At 38.5% G+C, this 19500-nt stretch overlaps 1 long non-coding RNA gene across 2 annotated transcripts in view; it reads right to left on the minus strand.

Annotated features, from left to right (window-relative positions):
* The window catches only part of LOC121497544, a 31033-nt gene extending 11845 nt beyond the window's left edge, over positions 1–19188 (minus strand). The window contains exon 1 of one of the 2 annotated variants that reach the window (XR_005989498.1): positions 18938–19188. This is a non-coding gene — a long non-coding RNA (uncharacterized LOC121497544). Of the gene's footprint in view, positions 1–17006; positions 17063–18937 lie in introns of those variants that run through there. The other variant, XR_005989497.1, reaches the window with a different exon arrangement.
* Between the last annotated feature and the right edge of the window lie 312 nt (positions 19189–19500).

A 19500-nucleotide genomic window follows, 5' to 3' on the forward strand; every position in this document is an offset into this window, starting at 1 on the left:
ACTGAGGTAAAACCTGGAAAATATGGATACAGGTATTTACTAGTGTTTGTAGATACTTTTTCAGGATGGACAGAGGCATTTCCCACCAAACATGAAAACTGCACAGACCATGACCAAGAATCTGCTGGAAGACATCTTACCGAGGTATGGTTTTCCTGTTAAGATTGGGTCAGACAATGGCCCAGGATTCGTCTCTAAGGTGTGGCCTAAGCTGAGGGCCCTCTATGAGACTGGGCCACCCCCGGATCAACATCGATATCGGCCAGGTGACTGGGTGTACGTGTGGAGATACCAACACCAGACACTTCAGCCTCACTGGAAGGGACCTTACATCGTGATCCTGACCACTCCCACTGCTCTCAAGGTTGACGGGATTACTCCCTGGGTCCACTACACCCACGTCCGGCCAGCTGACCCACAGCCGTCCTCAAGGACTTTGTTCCAGAATGGAAAAGCCAACCAGACAAGGACAATCCCCTAAAGCTAAGACTGCTCCGTTCTCACTTATTTCCCAACTCCAAGACTCCCTAGTCTGAGGTTGTCTTTCAAAATAAAAGGGGATTAGACCTAATCTTCTTACAACAAAGGGGGCGGGGGGGGGGGGGGTGGTTATGTGCTGCCTTAATGTAGGATGTTGCTTCTTCGCTGGAATGTAAATGGGAGCAAGAACAGCAACAAGGTTGGTTCGAATCCTGGTTTAATCATTCCCCATGGCTCACTCTAAGAGCAACCTGGACCCATAATTGGGTCCTTCCTTAGGTTCCTCTGAGAGGGGGAAATGTGGAGGCCAAGAAAATTAAGGCCATTCCAATTTAAGTTCAGCGTTAGCACAAGTACAGCCATCCCAGGCCCCTGTGAATCAGAGCTGAACTTTACCTTACTTCAGTAACAGGAAGAAAACAGCTTACAGCTTGACGTCCTAGAAAGCCCCATATTAGAATGAAAACAGAGCCCAAGCCAAGGGCAGGAAGCCCCTATTAGAATAAGAACAGAGCTCAATGCCCTTGAAAGCCCCATATCAGAATGTAAACAGAACTTGAGAACTTCCTCCACCCTTTCTGGAGGTCCCCTAGACCAGCCCTTAAAACTAAGCTGGAACCCACCTCAGGCCCCTGCTCCGCTGTGTCGGGTATGCTTGGACCCAAGCTCGAGCTTATAAATAAACCCTCGTGTGTCTGCATCAGGAAAAAAAAAAAAAAAAAAATATATATATATATATATATATATATATATATATATATATATTATAAAGAAAACATGAAATAATGAGAGAAATGGGCACTATATCATAAACCAAATGGAACTTCTAGAACTGTGAAAAAATTAATATCTAAAATGAAAAATTCACTAAATGGACTTAACCAATTAAACATTACAGAAAAAAAGATCAGTGAACATGAAAGACATGGTAATGGAAATTACATTTAAGTACAGAGAGAAGGGCAGCCCGGGTGGCTCAGCAGTTTAGCACCACCTTTGGCCCAGGGTGTGATCCTGGAGACCCAGGATCGAGTCCCATGTCGGGCTCCCTGCATGGCGCTTGCTTCTCCCTCTGCCTGTGTCTCTGCCTCTACTCTCTCTGTGTGTCTCTCATGAATAATTAAATAAACAAAATCTTTAAAAACTAAGTACAGAGAGAAAAATTCTAAAAAATAGTAAAACTCCAGTGACTTGTAAATTATTAATCAGTCTAAAATATGTATAATCAGAATTACAGAAAAAAAGAGAGAGTAGAACATATTTAAGGAAACAATGATTAAAACATTTCCAAATTTAATGAAAAATAGAAGTCCTTAGCCCCACAAAGTTTGAAAAAAAAAAAAACCCTAAGAAGGATAATTACAAAAAAAAGCAAATCTAGGCACATCAATGAAATTGTTAGAAACCAATGATAAAGAGAAAATCTTAAAAGCAGAGAAAAAAAGAAAAATTTAATACATAGGAAAAACAATAATAACAGCAAATGACATTTCATCACAAATAACTCAAGCCATAAAACAATGGAAGCATATACTTAAAGTATTAAAATTAAAAACTGTCAACATAAGATGCTATATGCAGAAGATGGCAGATTAGGAGTATCCTAAGCTCACCTGCTACCATTGATGCACCTAGATAACACCCATATCAGCGTAAATAACTCAGAAAATGACCCTAACACTGGAAGAACAGACCCTTTACAGGTAAATGCAGAGAAGAGGCTACATAAAGGAGAGTAGGAATGGTGGAGATGCAGTTGGGCGCCAAACTGACCCACTTGGCTATCTGCAGGAGGGAGAGACACCACGGGCACAGAGAGGAGAGAGGAGCAGACCCTATCCCATGCACCCCAAGAATGGGGGACCTGCACAAGAAAGGTGAATTCCCAGAACATTTGGCTTTGAAAACCAAAAGAACCTAACTTCATGAGGTCTTACAATCAGTGGGGCTTAATGCCTAGGATTAAAAAAATCAGCAGGCACAACTCTGGGAGAGTCAGAGAGTGATAGAAAACTAAGTCCCTATCCTTAAAGAGACAGCACAACGAACAGCCCGGCTGAGATACAGCATAGAAAAAGCAGTTTGAAAACCCCTAATGTATACAGGAGGGAGATTTGTTTACTAATCCCAGAACAGGTGCTAGAGTGGGAGGGACCATTGGGAGACTTCTCCAAGGAAAAAAACCATTGGGGGGTGCTGGGGTGGCTCAGTGGTTGAGCATCTCCCTTCAGCTCAGGGTGTAATCCCAGAATCCTGGGATCGAGTCCTGCAACGGACTTCCCGCAGGGAGCCTGCTTCTCCCTCTGCCTATGTCTCTACCTCTCTCTGTGTGTTTCTTGTGAATAAATAAATAAAATCTTTTAAAAAAGAAAAAAGAAAAAAAAAACATTGGCAAACCCCATTTTCACCCCACGCACCCCAGCCTAGGTGTATGGGCATCTGTGGGAATGAGCACAGAGCCAATACTCTCCACTTAGCTTACTAACACCTCTCACCCCAACCCCACACTTTTCCATGGACCCACCCCCTCTAACCTGGCCTCCTGTTAGAGAAGACCAGCCCATACTTTGCTAACAGTTTGTGGCCTGCACCTGTGGTCTCTGGTGGACTTGCCCCCAGGAAGCATCCATTCAAAGAGGTCTGCCAGGTGTGGCAGTGTGCAAGCACTCCAAGGAGCCAGCGCCACTCCAAAGTGACTTCTGCCCTGGTAAGAGATAACCACACACATCAGTCTGACTGCCCCAGCAATGGGCTGGGGGCAGGCATTTGATCTTATTGTAGGCCATGCACAGCAACAAAAACTTCTCAGGGGATGATACAGGCTGAGTACTTTGGAGTTTGGTGCTACCACAGCTCTGGTAAATGCCTAGTCTCACACAACTCAAGCTTGAGGAGGCCCCAGACTGGCCCACTAATAGCACAGGGATCAAATTTTGCCAACAAAAGGCAAAAATCATTGCAGGTGACTGAGCTGAAGGCAACATGACTCAGCCATAACAGTAGAAGGCACATAATACACATAGGAGACACCTCTGAAAGCATCAGTTTCTGGTGAGCAGGGGACTACACTGCAGGGCACTCCAAGGCCTCTTCTTCGTAAAGCCAATACTTTCAAGAGCAGAAGATGCACCTGACTTTCCTAATACATAGGAACAGAGAGTTAGTCAAAATGAGGAGACAGAGGAATATGTCCCAAATGAAAGAAGAGGATGAAATTGCAACTAAAGAGCTAAACAAAACAGAAGTAAGTAATATGCCTGATAGAAAATTTAAAGTAATGGTCATAAAAATACTCACTGGCCTTGAGAAAAGACTGGCAAACCTCATTAAGACTCATAACAAAGAGGTAAAAAAAGAACCAACCAGGTATGTAGAACTCAATAACTGGAATTAAAAATACACTAGGTGGAATAGTTGATTACAGGAAGGAGAGGAATGGATCAGCGACCTGGAGGAGACTAATGGAAAGCAATAAGATAAACAGGAGAGAGGAAAAAAAGAAAGGTAAATAATGGAAATGGATTAAGGGAACTCAGTGACACCATTAGGTGGAATAACATTAGCGTTATTGGGATACAAGAAGGGGAAGAAAGAGAAAAGGGGGCAGCTACTTTATTTGAATAGCTGAAAATCTCCCCAATCTAGGGAAGGAAATAGAAATCCAGATCCAGAAAGCACAGGGAACCCCTCAGAAATCAACCCAAGGAAGTCCACACCAAGACCTATAGTAATTAAGATGGCAAGAAAGTAGTGATATGGAGAGAATTTAAAAAGCAGCAAGAGAAAACAGTTACATAAAAGGGAAACCCATAAGACTATAACCAAATTTTTCAGCAGAAACTTTGCAGGCCAGAAGAGAGTGGCATGATATATTTAAAGTGCTGAAAGGAAAAGAAAATTGTAGCCAAGATTACTCTATCCAGAAAGGCTATCATTCAGAATAGAAGGAGGAGGGATAAAGAGTTTTCTAGGTAAATGAAAGTTAAAGAAATTCCTTACCACTAACTCAACCTTATAAAAAATGTTAAAGGAGATTCTTTGTGTAGAAAGACTATAAACAGGATTAAGAATAGTAGGAAGCCCAAAAGCAGTAAAATTAAGTATATTTGTAAAAATCAGTCAAGGGATTCGCAAAATAAAAGAATGTAAAATAGGACACCAAATACCTAAAACATGGGAGGAAAGAAGTAAAAATTTAGTGGATTTAGAATGGGTTCAACTTAATATGACCCTCAACTTAATATAGTGTTATATATGTAAGATTTTATATATAAGCCTAATGGTAACCACAAATCAAAAACTGGCAATAGATAAGCAAAGAATAAAGAGAAAGGAATCCAAGAGTATCTTATAAAAGTCAGCAAACTGTGAGAAAAGAGAGTAAGTGAAGAAATGAACAGAGAAGAACTATAAAAACAACCATAAAATAAGTAACAAAATGTCAATAAATATATACCTTTCAATAATTACTTGACTGTAAATGGACTAAATGCTCTAGCCAAAAGACGTAGGGTGATAGATGGATAAAAAGCAAGATGCATCTATATCCTGTCTATTGAATACTCATTTCAGACCTAAAGACACATGCAGATTGAAAGGGAAGGGATGGAGAAACATTTATCATGCAAATGGATGTGAAAAGAAATAAGAGGTAGCAATATTTCTATCAGACAAAATAGACTTTAAAACAAAGACTATAATGAGGGATAAAGAGGGATACTATATAACCATAAAGGGAAGAATCCAACAAGAAGATATAACAATATAACAATTGTAAATATTTATGCACCCAACATCAGAGACCCCAAATACATGAAGCAGCTAATAAAAAACATAAAGGAACTAATCTATAGTAATACAATAAGAGTAAGGAACTTTTAACACTCCCCCCCTTACATCAATGGACAGATCATTAAAACAGAAAATCAGTAAGCAAACAGTGGCTTTGATGACACACTGTACCAGATGGACCTAACATATATATTTAGAACATTCCATCCTAAAACAGCAGAATATAATTCTTTTCTAGTTCACATGGAAAATTCTCCGGAATATTTGTCCAACAGGGAGAGAAATTAAAATGAAAACACATGGTCCAAAATCTTGGGGATGCAGCAAAAGCCATCATAAGAGGGAAGTTGATAGTGGATGGAACTGGAGGGTATTATGCTGAGTTAAATAAGTCATTTGGAGAAGGACAAACATTATATGGTCTCATTCATTTGGGGAATATAAATAATAATGAAAGGGGATAGAAGGGAAGGGAGAAGAAATGGGTGGGAAGTGTCAGAAAGGGAGACAGAACATGAAGACTCCTAACTCTGGGAAACGAACTAGGGGTGGTGGAAGGGGAGGGGGGCAGGAGGTGGGAGTGAATAGGTGACGGGCACTGAGGGGGGCACTTGACGGGATGAGCACTGGGTGTTATTCTGTATGTTGGCAAATTGAACACCAATAAGAAATACATTTATTATTTAAAAAAAAGAGGGAAGTTGATAGCAATACAGGCCTATCTCAAAAAGTAAGAAAAGTTTCAAATAAACAATTTAACTTTATACCTAATGGAGCTAGTAAAATAAGAATAAACAAAACCCCAAACTAGGAGAAGGAAGGGAATAATATACATCAGAGCAGAAACAAAATAGAAAGTAAAAAAGAGAGAGAGAAAAAGAAAAAGAACAGATCATTGAAACTAGGAGATGGTGCTTTGAAAAGATCAACAAAATTAGTAAACCTTTAGCCAGATTCATCAAAAAGAAAGAAAAAGAGAGAAGACTCACATAAACAAAATCAGAAATGAAAGAGGAAAAGTTACAACTGATACCACAGATACAAAGAATTGTAAGAGAATATTATGAAAAATTATATGCCAAAAAACTGGATAACGTAGAAGAAATGTGGGTAGAGAGGTATGGGTGAAATAGGTAATGGATATTAAAGAGTACACTTACCATGATGAGCACTGAGTAATATATAGAATTGTTGAATCACTGTACTGTATACCTGAAACTAATATAACATTGTATGTTCATTATCCCGGAATTAAAAAACGTAATAAGAAAATAAATAGCAAAAAAAACTCCTAGAAAAAGTGGATAAATTCCTAGAATATATAACCTCTCCAAACTGAATCAAGAAGAAATAGAATATTTGAATAGACCAATTGCCAACAATGAAATTGAATCAGTAATCCAAAATCTCCTAACAAACCAAAGTCCAGGACCAGATGGCTTCACAGGTAAATTCTACCAAACATTTAAAGAAGAGTTAATTCCTATTGTTCTCAAACTATTCCAAAAAATTGAAGAGGGAGAAAAAAAGCTTCCAAATTCTTTCTACAAGGCCAGCATCACCCTGATACCAGAACCTGATAAAGACATTACAAGACAAAAAAAAAAAAAAGAGGGAAAGAGGGATGAGAGAGAGGGTAAGGAGGGAGAGCAAGAGTGAGTGAGAGTGAGAGAGAGAGAGAGAGAGCGTGCAAGCTATAGTCCAGTATTTCTGATGAAGATGGATGTTAAAATTCTCAAAAAATATTAGCAAACTGAATCCAACAAAACATTAAAAAAATCATGAGCCATAATCAAGTGGGATTTATTCCTGGGATGCAAGAGTGGCTTGGTATGATTAAATCTCAATATGATCTTAATAGATGCAGAAAAAGCATTTGACAAGGTACAACATCCAGATAGAGCAAAACCCCCCCAACAAAATAGGTTTAGAGGGAATATACACCAACATAAAAAAATCATATATGGAAAACCCACAGGTAACATCATACTCAAGATGGTGAAAACCAGAGTTTTTTCCTAAGTTCAGGAATAAGACAAGGACATTCACTCTCATCAGTAGTATTCAACAAAATATTAGAAGTCCTAGCCACACCAATCAGACAACAAAAAGGAATAAAGGCATCCAAATTGGTCAGGAAGAGGTAAAACTTTCACTACTTGCAGATAACATGATACTATATATAGAAAACCCTAAAGATGCTACCAAAAAACTACTAGAACTGATCAATGAATTCAGTAAGGTCACAGGATACAAAATCAATGTACAGAAATCCATTACATATCTATATGCTAATAATGAAGCTGCGGAAAGAGAAATTAAGAACACATTCCAACTTATGATGCAACAAAAATAATAAAAATAACCAGCAATAAACTTAACCAAAGAGGTGAAAGACCTATATTTTGAGAGGTATAAAACACTTATGAAAGAAATTGAAGATGATACAAATGGAAAGACAGTCCATGCTCATGGATGGGGAGAACAAATATTGTTAAAATGTCCATACTACCCCAAGAAACCTACTGATTTACTGAAGTATCTATCAAAATACCGGTAGCATTTTTCATATAACTAGAACAAATAATCCTAAAATGTATGTGGAACCACAATTTACCGGAATAGTCAAAGCAATCTTAAAAAAGAAAAGCAAGGGATCCCTGGGTGGTTCAGCGGTTAAGCACATCTGCCTTCAGCTCAGGGCGTGGTCCTGGAGTACTGGGATCGAGTCCCACATTAGGTTCCCTGCATGGAGCCTGCTTCTCCCTCTGCCTATGTCTCTGTCTCTCTCTTTCTGGGTCTCTCATGAATAAATAAATAAAATCTTTAAAAAAAAGGAAAAAGAAAAGAAAAACTGGAGGCATCACAAATCCCAGATTTCAAGATATCCTACACAATCCCAGATTTCAAGATTACTGTAGTAATCAAAACAGAATGGTCCTGGCACAAAGATAGACACAAAGATCAATGGAACAGAATAGAGAGCCAAGAAATAAGCTTATGATTATAGAGTCAATTATTCTTTGATAAAGGAGGCAAGAATAAGCAATGGGAAAAAGTCTCCTCAACAAATGGTACTGGGAACACTGGACAGCCACATGCAAAAGAATGAAATTGGATCACTTTCTTGCACCATATACAAAAATGAAATGGATTAAAGACCTAAATGTGAGACCTGAAACCATATAAGTCCTAGAAGACTGCACAGGCAGTAATGTCTCAGATATTGTGAATAGCAACATGTTTCTAGAAATGTCTCCTGAGGCAAGGTAAATAAAAGCAGAAATAAACTATTAGGACTATATTAAAATAAAAAGCTTCTGGACAACAAAGGAAAACAACAAAGCTAAAAGACAACCTACTGAATGGGAGAAGATATTTGCAGATGGCATATCTATCTGATAAAGGGTTAGTATCCAAAAATCTATAAAGACCTTATACAACTCAAAACCCAAAAAAACTCCAAATAATCCAATTAGAAAATGGGCAGAAGACATATGACCAGACATTTCTCCAAAGAAGACCTCCAGATGGCCAATAGACACATGGAAAAATGCTCAGCTTCACTTCTCATTGGGGAAATGCAAATCAAAACCACAGTGAGTTATCACCTCATACCTGTCAGAATGGTTAAAATCAGTAACACAAGAAACAAGAAGTGTCATCAGGGCTCTGGAGAAAGAGAAATGCTCATGCACTACTGGCGGGGATGCAAGCTGGTGCAGCCACTCTGGAAAACAGTATGGAGGTTCTTCAAAAAGTTAAAAACAGAACTACCCTATGATCCAGCAATTGTACTACTAGGTATTTACCCAAAGAATACAAAAATACTAATTCAAAGGGATACATGCACCCCTATGTTTATAGCAGCATTATCTATAAGAGCCAAATTATGGAAACAGCCCAAGTATCCACTGACTGATGTATGGATAAAGAAATGGTGTGTGTGTGTGTGTGTGTGTGTGTGTGTGTGTGTGTGTATAACAATACAGACCTATATCAAGAAGCAAGAAAAATAATATATATATAAAACAGAATATTACTCAGCCATAAAAAGAATCAAATCTTGTGATTTGCAACATGGATGGACCTAAAGAATATAATGCTAAGTGAATTAAGTCTGAGAAAGTCAAATACCATATGATTTCATTCATATGTGGAAATAAAGAAACAAAACAAATGAGCAAATGGGAAAAAGAGAGACAAATCAAGAAACAGACTCTTAACTATAGAGAACAAAATGATGGTCACCAGAGGGGAGGTAGGGCAGGGATGGGGGAAATAGCTGATGGGGATGAAGGAGACCACCTGTCACGATGAGCTGGAGGTGATGTATGGAAGTACTGAATCACTATATTGTATACTTGAAACTAATGTAATACTGCATGTTAACTGGAATTAAAATAAAAACTCAAAACATAATTCCAAGTGAAAGATGCCAGTTACAGAAGGCCACATATACAATTCCACCACTTATGTGTAGTTTCGAGAGTAGTCAAATCTCTATCTCTGTAGAAAGTACATTAGTAGATTTTCAGGGCTGGGTCAAGGTGGGTATGGGGAATGACTGCTAATGGGTAACAAGTTTTTTCTTGAGGTGATGACAATGTTCTTAGAGGATGGTAACGGTTTCACAAATCTGCATATGCTAAGAAAAGTGTATACTTGAGACACGTGGGTGGCTCAGTAGTTGAGCATCTGCCTTTGACTCAGGGCTGTTCCCGGGATCCTGGGATCAAGTCCTACATCAGGCTCTCCGCAGAGAGCCTGCTTCTCCCTCTGCCTATGTCTCTGCCTCTCTCTCTATGCTCTCATGAATAAATAAATAAAATCTTTTTAAAAAAGCATTTAAGAAAAAATAATGTAAAAAAAGAAAAAATAATGTATTATGGTTTAAAGCACATGTAGAAGGAAAATATTTGAATGTGGTACAAAGGCGTGGAGAAAATGTGGCGTATTACTGTGGGTTTCTTAAAATACATACGAAGTGCTATATTTTTCAAGGAGACTGTTTTAAGTTTAATGTATATTATGTAAACCCTAGAGCAACTTCCAAAAAATAAAACAAGGAGGTATGGAAAATAAGTCAACAAGGAAGACAAAATGGAATTTTTTTTTTTTTGAAAGGCCTTGCTCCAGGAGAAGGCAGGGAAAGAGGAAAAAGGAGCTAGTGGGGAAAATAGAAAATAAATAGCAAACCCAACCCTATCATGAATTACAATGATTATAAATGCAGTAACACATTAATTAAAGGATAGAGATAATAAAACCCAAGTGAATGTTAAATATAAGGGACATACTTTAAATATGGACAGATAAGTCAAGAGTAAGAGGACAGAAAAATATAAGCTTGTAAATCCTAATCATAAGAAAGCTATAATTTCTAATTACAACAGTAGCTATATTTATATCACATGACATAGACTATCTAGCAAAAACAAACAAAAACAAAACAAAACAAAACAAAAACCCAGACATAGAGGAATATCCAAAATATACAAAGGGTTAAATTCATTACAAAGATTCATCCTGGGTGCCTGGGTGGCGGAGTCAGTGAAGCTTCTGCCTTGGGCTCAGGTCATGATCTCAGGGTCCTGGGATGGAGCCCCACGTTGGACTCCATGCTCAGGGTGGAGCCTGTTTCTCCCCCGCCCCTGCCCCTGCTCATGCTCTCTCTCTCTCTAATAAATAACAAAAATATTTTAAAAAATACATTGTCACTGAGTATGCCTCTCATGAGAGCATCTGTAAACATAAGACAAAGTCGGGCAGAATTGAAAAAAAAATTCTCCCAAGTGCTTACAAGCAACCACTCATTCCATTTTAAGCTTTATTTTTACTAATGTGTTTTGTGGCTGCAACTATATGGTCACCCAAAGCCCCCACCTTCTTTCAGGTAGCTACTGGTGGTAGGTTTAGCAACTGGTTTGCCTCTGCGGGCGATAGTGTTCCCATTACTGCCAGCAACAGCATCATCCATGCCTTAAATCTCAACAGAGCAGGACTTCCCATGCCAGCCAGTGCAGCCAGCCCATTATAGTCTGTCTCCCACTGGTTACAACTAATGACTTGACAGGTACCAAAAGCAAAATTATCTCTGAAAAGTTAACAGCCACGGAAGATTGGATTGGAAAGGGAGTAACAGACACTTGGAGAAGCCTTGTGCACACCTTTGGGCTCTCTTTAATACCCAAAGAGTCAGGAAAATCGTCTCCTAATATGTATCTTTTGCTGAGCGTGCTTCCTCACACCCTTTGGAGGACAGAGTGCACCAATGTTTGCCAAGGTTGTCTATGGAAAGAAGCTCCCTTAGCAATAATTAAAAGTTACTGAGCAGCCTCCCAGGTCTCTTTCTTGCAGTCCAGAATCTCCAGGAGGGACTTGAGAATATAAATATTTAACAAAGATTTCAGATTATTCTCTTGATTAAGCAAGTTTAGAAAAAATGGCTTAACCAAACAAATAGCATTGGACTCCCTGTAAGTTCAGTCCTCATCCAAGCTGTCCCTATTCTGGAGGTAAAAGGAAAATATGTAAGGACCTAGAAAACTCTGAAAAATGTGGTATGAAGGCCATCCTATATTATAAAAGTGGGGGGTACTCTTGTAATTGTTTGCTTTAGGAGGTGGGACCTAGGAGTCTGCATCTTTCCACTACCAACACAGAAAAAATTAAACCTGACTGACGGGTGGGAGAGAAAGATGACCATAGATGTGATTCCCCATTAGTCCAAAAAGAGGTTTTGGGTTAAAAAAACTTCCCAGACCCTTGGCTTCTTTGTCTATAAAAAGGAGACACTGGTCTAAGTGGAGCAATTTTGAACATTTTCCAGATTGCAAAGACTATACAGTCTTGCATTTGATGCCTGTGTGGCAGATACTTTGTATTTCCATTTACAGAGGAAAAAATATGATAAAAATACTCCTTGGTCTTTAAAAGACTCTTTTGCTCACTACCCTCCAGTGCCTTCCCATTGCACTTAGAATGAAATCTGCCCTTTTGTCCTGTTTCTTGCCCCTTGCTTCTGAGAGAAGTTCCTGTTTTTTGAACACTGGAGACTTGTCTGTTTTGTACTTTAGCCTTGAGACTAGCATTTGGCTCTGAGCAGACTCTCAGAAGGAATTTGTTGAGTCAATGAATAATTAGAGGCTGTCTTTCATAAGCATGTTCTCCCTTTTTGATGGTAGAGAGTTATCAGATGTTTATTTGCCACCCCACAAAAGATGAAATAAGGCTTCAAGCTAAGGTGAGGAACAGCCTGACAAAAGGAACTGGTTTCTGGAAACTCTCCTGGAGCAGAGCCGCTTGTCAGCCAACCTGCGAACCTTCCTCTGACTGCCAGGGGGACCATAAATAAACTGTCTTATTTGGGCCATCATGTTTTGGGGCTCTAAACATGGCCTTTGCACCCTAAAATATTTGCTTATTATCTTCCCAGCCCAGAATGCCAGTGTTAGGCTACTCTGCATTTCTATGTTATAGACTCCAAGAACAGGGACCAGGATAGAATAGGGGCTCATAAAGTATTTGTTAAATAGAGGGGTCATAAGAAAATATAAATCTGTTCTTAGGAATTTAACTATGATTCAGAGGAAATTTATTCAAATGAAACAAGACTACTCTACCTGGAGAAAAAGAGACTGAAAAAAAAAAAAAAAAAAAGAAAGAAAAGATAACCAGATTCCTGAGTATCAAGTTGAATTTAGAAGGATGAAGAGTGCCTGGGTGCCTCAGTTGGTTAAGCATCTGCCTTTGTCTCAGGTCATGATCTCAGGGTCGAAAGATTGAGCCCCTCATCAGGCTCCACGTTTAGCAGGGAGTCTGCTTATCCCCCTCCCTCAGACCCCCTCCCACCCGCTCATGTGTGCTCATGAGCTCTCTCAAATAAATAAATAAAATATTTTTTAAAATAAATAAAATCTTAAAAAAAAATCCAGAAGGATGAAGTCATTCCCATACTTGGCATCCTAAAGCAAGAGTCTTTTAAAGCATTATGTGACTGCCATGTTGACACCCATTTTATTCTGCTTTTGTTGCTATTGCTTATGCAGAAAGGGAGGCAAAATCACTCCCTCAATCTTTGTCAGGGGCTTTCTGATGCCTCAAGCTAACATGACGTAAACTTTGCTCATATGGGTGCTCCTTTTTCTAGGTGGCACCATAATTTTAATATTTACCCTAAACCCCTTACTCTTATTTGGAAGAATAAATGAACAGAAGAACTAACATCTTAAAAAGAAAATGGTAGATTTACTCTACCACAGATAGAACTTAAAATCTGTGGTATGGCTTAAAAAATCATGAAGATAGCATGCTTTATAGTTAACATGAAAAGCAGAGACAAGTAAAAAGAACACTTAACAATCCCTCAAAAAACTTATCACACCCCTTACCGTTAGTAGGCTGGTTTATTTACTTTTGAGATTCCCCCCCTTTTTAATCTGGTACTATTCCAAAATATGGATGTAATCATATTATCCTCATATTTTAAAAAATATTTTATTTATTTATTCATCAGAGACACAGGCAGAGGGAGCCTGATGTGGGCTGGACCCCGGGACCCCAGAATCATGACCTGAACTGAAGCAGATGCTCAACCACTGAGCCACCCAACTGCCCCCATCTTCATATTTTTAGTTTTAATTTTTGATTTAACCTTATAGTTTTTCAAGTTATTTTATATTGGCTCCAAACATTTTTAAAGACCCCTTAGTGTTCTTACGGGTCTATAATTCCCTTAGCCATTTAACCATCGCTTTATGTCTACATGTTACAACTTCTCACTATTATTAATAATCCTATAGGGAAGAGCTTCTTTTATTTATTCTATATTTGCTATTTTTAATAGATTCCCAGGCATATATCAGACAATGGGTGTGAGGTTTCTAAAGACTGTCTTGATAGTAATGCCAAGTTGATTTTTAAAAGTTTCCTAATTTATGGCATCTGGCTGACTCAGTTGGTGGAGCATGCAACTCTTGATCTCTGGGTCGTGAGTTCAGCCCTACATTGGGCATTGAGCCTACTTAAAAAAAAAAAAAAGTTTCCCAATTTACACATTTGCTCCCAGAACTGTAAAGAGATGGCTTCATAATAGATTTCCCTGACTTTTTACTTAATACTAAGTATTCTCACTTAATATTTAAAAAACTAATTGGGATTAAATTATCCCCCATTGGGATAAAAAAATATGTTCATTCTTGTTTTATTTTGCATGTCTGTGATTCTAAGGTGGGAAAAGTCTGGTGTACATTATGGTTGACTGATTTTGTTACCTCTTCAGTGAAGCTTCATAGGAAAAACCCCAGCAAGGGCTTTGGACCCAGACCAACCATGGCTATAATCACAGCTCTGACACCTACTCTGTGTGACCTTGGGAAAGTCAACCTCAAGAATCCTGACATGTAGGGTTTTATGAGCATTAACAGCAGCTTGTGTAAAGCATCTAGCACATAGTAAATATTCAATCCATGTTTGATCCAGTAACAAACACAACACCAGTCTGTTTTGGCTTTACCGTTTGTGAGGGGTTGTTTATTCATTTGTGTTGTTTAAAATTATTTGTTTCCTACAGTTAATAAGGCATGAAAACAATTAATCATTTATTTAGTATATGTTCTAGAATTATTCTCTCAGGTTTTTTCTTTTACTTTTTATTTTGTTTTGGAATCTGGGCAATTTAGCCTGTAACTATTAATAGGACAGATATGTTTGGCCTGGACTTATGTCAATACTTTATTTTATATTTTCTATTTTTATAGCATTTAAAAACATTTCATTCAGTGTTCTTTGCATGGTTCTTCTGAGAATTGGGGAACAAGGATGTTTATTTTTAATTGTGATGTATTTTAAACATACAAAAATACAAATAATAGATATTTATGAAAATTAAACAAATGTGAATATTTTGTTATATTTGTTTAAATTACCCCTCCTTTCTTAGAATTAAATTTTACAAAGTACTCTGTACTTCCCTCCCTGTGAAAACATCATCTTGATTGAAATAGAGGGGTTATCATTCCTCTGCATATTCTTGTTCTTTTGGGGCATACATGAAAGTATGGTTTTATACAATGACATCATATTACAAATATTCTCTTGCCTCTTCTTTTCTTACTCAAAATTTAAAAACAGCTTTGGGGTGTGTAGCTGGCTCAGTCAGTAGAGCCCACAACTCTTGCTCTCAGGCAAGAGGTTGGGCGGTTAAGCCCCATGTTTGGTGTAGAGATTAAAAATAAAATCTTAAAAAAATTAAAAACATTTTTTATATACATTCAGGTTGATATGGTAAATGTAGTTTGCTTCACTAATAAAATAACATGATTGGGAGAGCGTCTGGGTGGCTCAGTTGGTTAAGCATCTGCCTTCTGCTCAGGTCATGGTCTGGGGGTCCTGGGATGGAGCTCCACAACAGGCTCCCTGCTCAGTGGGGAGTCTGCTTCTCCCTCTCCTTCTGCTGCTCCCTTTGAGATTTCCCCTTCTTGTGCTCTTTCAGTCTTGCTCTCTCATAAATAAATAAATAAATAAATAAATAAATAAATAAATAAAATCTTAAAAATATAACATGATTGATTCATTCCCTTACAATCAGATGGCTTCTGTATTTTCTATTGAAAACTGTACATGTGAAGATTTCTGCACATCTCTTAAACATGCTTGGGAAAGAAGCAGAAGTACATAATCATGGGGTATATATAGAATGACCATATAATTTATCTGTGACCCAAAACACTTGGGAGATGAAAGAAGTGTTAATAATAATTATTCTGGGACAAGTGGCTGAAACCAGGAGTTTCCCAATAAGCCGTAGGTATGTGCATCTTCAAATTTACAAAGCTTGTTTAAAGTGATGCAATCATTTTGCCCTTCTACTAATTATGTGTAAGAGGTTGCATTTCCTTACGCCATCACCAATTAAATTAAATTAAACTTTTTGCCAATCTAATGGGTATAAAATGACATCTCACTGGCATATCAAAAGTTTTATTCTCTTTCTCTGTGAATTGCCTATCCATTTACTGTGCTTACTATTTTTTTCTATTGGTTTATAATTTTCTCACATAGTTGTAGAACTTCATCATATTCTCAATCTTTTGTTGACTCCATGGATTGCAATCATCTTCTTTCTATCTGTGGTTTATCTTCTCAGTTTGTTTCTGGGGTCTTCTGTCCTACAAAAGCCTTTTATTTTAGTGTAAATTGACCAATATTTTACTTTATGTTTGTCCTTTTTGTGTCTTAAGAAATTCTTTCTTACCCTGGTGTTATGACAGTTTTCTTCTATGTTATAGTCACATTTTTTTTTTTTATACTTGGACCTTTAATCCACCTGGAATTAATTTTTGTGTGTGATGTGAGGTAGGAAGCAAATTTTATCTTTCTTCACAAAGACATTTGACTCAATACAATTTATTAAATGAGTTCCTCTTTCCCATGGATACTTCTATTGAACATCAGATTCCTTCATGTAAGTGAATCTGTTTCTGGAGAGTTCTCTTACGTTCCATATTATCATGTTATTTAGTGATTTATTTGTGCATTCATACAAAGTTATCTAGCAGGCAATCTAGCTCCTTAAGACCTCTCAATTCATGATGTTTGGGAGTCCCTAATACACTGTTTTCTAAATAGCTATCTTATCAGACTTTTTTTCAAGTTATGATCTTATAAAATGACATTTATTTAAAAACTGTAATGGTTGGGAACCCTGGGTGGCGCAGCGGTTTAGTGCCTACCTTTGGCCCAGGGTGCGATCCTGGAGAACAGGGATCGAATCCCACGTCTGGTTCCCGGTGCATGGAGCCTGCTTCTCCCTCTGCCTGTGTCTCTGCCTCTCTCTCTCTCTCTCTCTCTCTCTCTCTGTGACTATCATAAATAAATAAAATTAAAAAAAAAACTGTAATGGTTAGTTAAAAAATTGCCAACCTTAAATTAGGTGATCAGTAAGTACTTGCTAAATGGAATTTTTAATTAATATCAGATATTTTTACAATATATTTGAAAGATAATTGTGAACTCATAATTAAGTGAGTATAGAGGGAACATACTTCAACATAGTGAAGGCCATATGTGACAAGCCCACAGCTAATGTCATACTCAACAGTGAGAAGCTGAAAGCTTTTTCCCTAAGATCAGAAACAAGGATGACCACTCTTGCCACTTTTATTCAACATAGTATTAAAAGTTCTAGCCAGAACAATCAGACAAGAAAAATAAAAGTCACCCAAATTGGAAATAAAGAAAGAAAACTGTCACTATTTGCAGATGACATATTATATCCTAAAGATTCCACCCCCAAAAATACCTATTAGAATTCAGTAGAGTTACAAGATACAAAATCAATATACAAAGATCTATTGCATTTCTATATACTAATAAGAAACTATCAGAAAAAGAACTTAAGAAAACAATCTCATTTACAATTCCATCAAAAACAATACAATACCAAGGCATAAATTGAACTAAGGAGGTGAAAAACCTGTACACTGAAAATTAGGACATTTATAAGATAAACTGAGGACACAAATAAATGGAAAGACATTTCATACTCAGGGATTGAAGAATTAATATCTTTAAAATGTCCATACTACCCAAAACAAAATATAGGTTCAATGCAATTCCTGTCAAAATTCCAATGGCATTGTTTCACAGAAATAGAGCAAGTCTAAAATTTGTATGAAACCAAAGAAGAGGGGTGGCTTAGTGATTGAGCATCTGCCTTTGGCTCATGTTGTGATCCCGGGGTCCTGGGATTGAGTCCTGCATCAGCCTCTGCCTATGTCTCGGCCTTTCTCTCTGTGTTTCTCATAAATAAATAAATAAATAAAATCTTAAAAAAGAAAAGAAAAGAAAAGAAACCAAGGAAGACCCTGACTAGCCAAAGCAATCTCGAGAAACAACAACAAACTTGGAGATTGATGGTTTCAAACCACATTACAAAGCCATAATTGTTAAAACACTATGGCACTAGCATGAAAACAGACACATGGAGGGAAAATGGCAGAGTGGGAAGACTCTAAGTTCATGTTGTTGCAGGATGCAACTAGATAACACTCACATTAGTGCTTATAACCCAGAAAATGACCTGAAGACTAGCAAAACAAACTCTATCACTAAATGTACAGAAGAGGCCACATCAAAGAGGGTAGGAAGGGCAGAGATGTGATGGGGAGCTAAACGGATGGAGAGGGGAGAGAAATACACTCTCACACCTGAGAGAGCACAGGGGATGAAACCCCCATAACGTTTGGCTTACCGCCAAAAGGAGACGCCAGGGTGGCTAAGCGCGGTTGAGCGCCTCCTTTCAGCCCAGGGTGTGATGCTGGAGTCCCAGGATCCAGCCCCACATCGGGCTCCCTGTAAGGAGCCTGCTTCTCCCCTCTGCCTGTGTCTCTGCCTCTCTCCATGTGTCTCTAATGAATAAATAAATAAAAATCTTAAAAACATTTTTTTTTTGGCTTTGAAAAACAAAGAGGCTCTATTAAAACCAGCAGGACTTAAAACCTGGAATTTTAAGAATAAGCAGGCTCAGCCATGGAGAGCCCTAAGGACAAGAGGCTACTGAGTCCCTGCCCTTAAAGAGACAGCACAACAAACACCTGTAGAGATACAACCTGCAAGCAGCAATTTGAAAAATGCCTGGGGCATTCAGGAGAGAATTACTAACCTCAGAGCAAATCCCAGAGATGCACAGATCCTTGGAGGCTTCTTCAGGAACAAAGGAGCTGTCAGGAACAATTTCCCTCCCCCACCTCCCACCATAAATACACAGCCACCCATGGGAACCAGTGCCACCTGATGCTTACCACCTCACTTGCTCACATAGTCCCCAGTGCATGCTTTGGCAGATCCAATCTTCCCTCCCCCCACAACCAGGTCTGCCTCAGTCAGGTGCTGCAGGGCCCTTCCCACAGAGGACCAGCAGCACACAAAACACCACACAGTTGCCCTGCCAGCCTGTGCATGTTGATGACCAAAACACTTTTGGCTGGAGCCCATAGAGGGCAGTGCCACAGGCCACAGTGCTTGCAGTGTGCAAGCAGCCCCAACAAGGGCCAATGCCACTACACAATGATTCCTGCCCCAGGGAGAGGGACAGATCACCAAACATATAGATAACCCAGTCAGACTGGGCCACAGCAGTGGGCTAATGGTAGAGAACTAGTCTGACTGCAGGCTGTGCACAACAGAAGCCTCTCAGGGGAAAGCACCCTGCAGTTCAATGCCACT

The sequence above is a fragment of the Vulpes lagopus genome, chromosome 8 (genome assembly GCF_018345385.1).
Source record: "Vulpes lagopus strain Blue_001 chromosome 8, ASM1834538v1, whole genome shotgun sequence".
Classification (NCBI taxonomy): Eukaryota; Metazoa; Chordata; class Mammalia; order Carnivora; family Canidae; genus Vulpes; species Vulpes lagopus.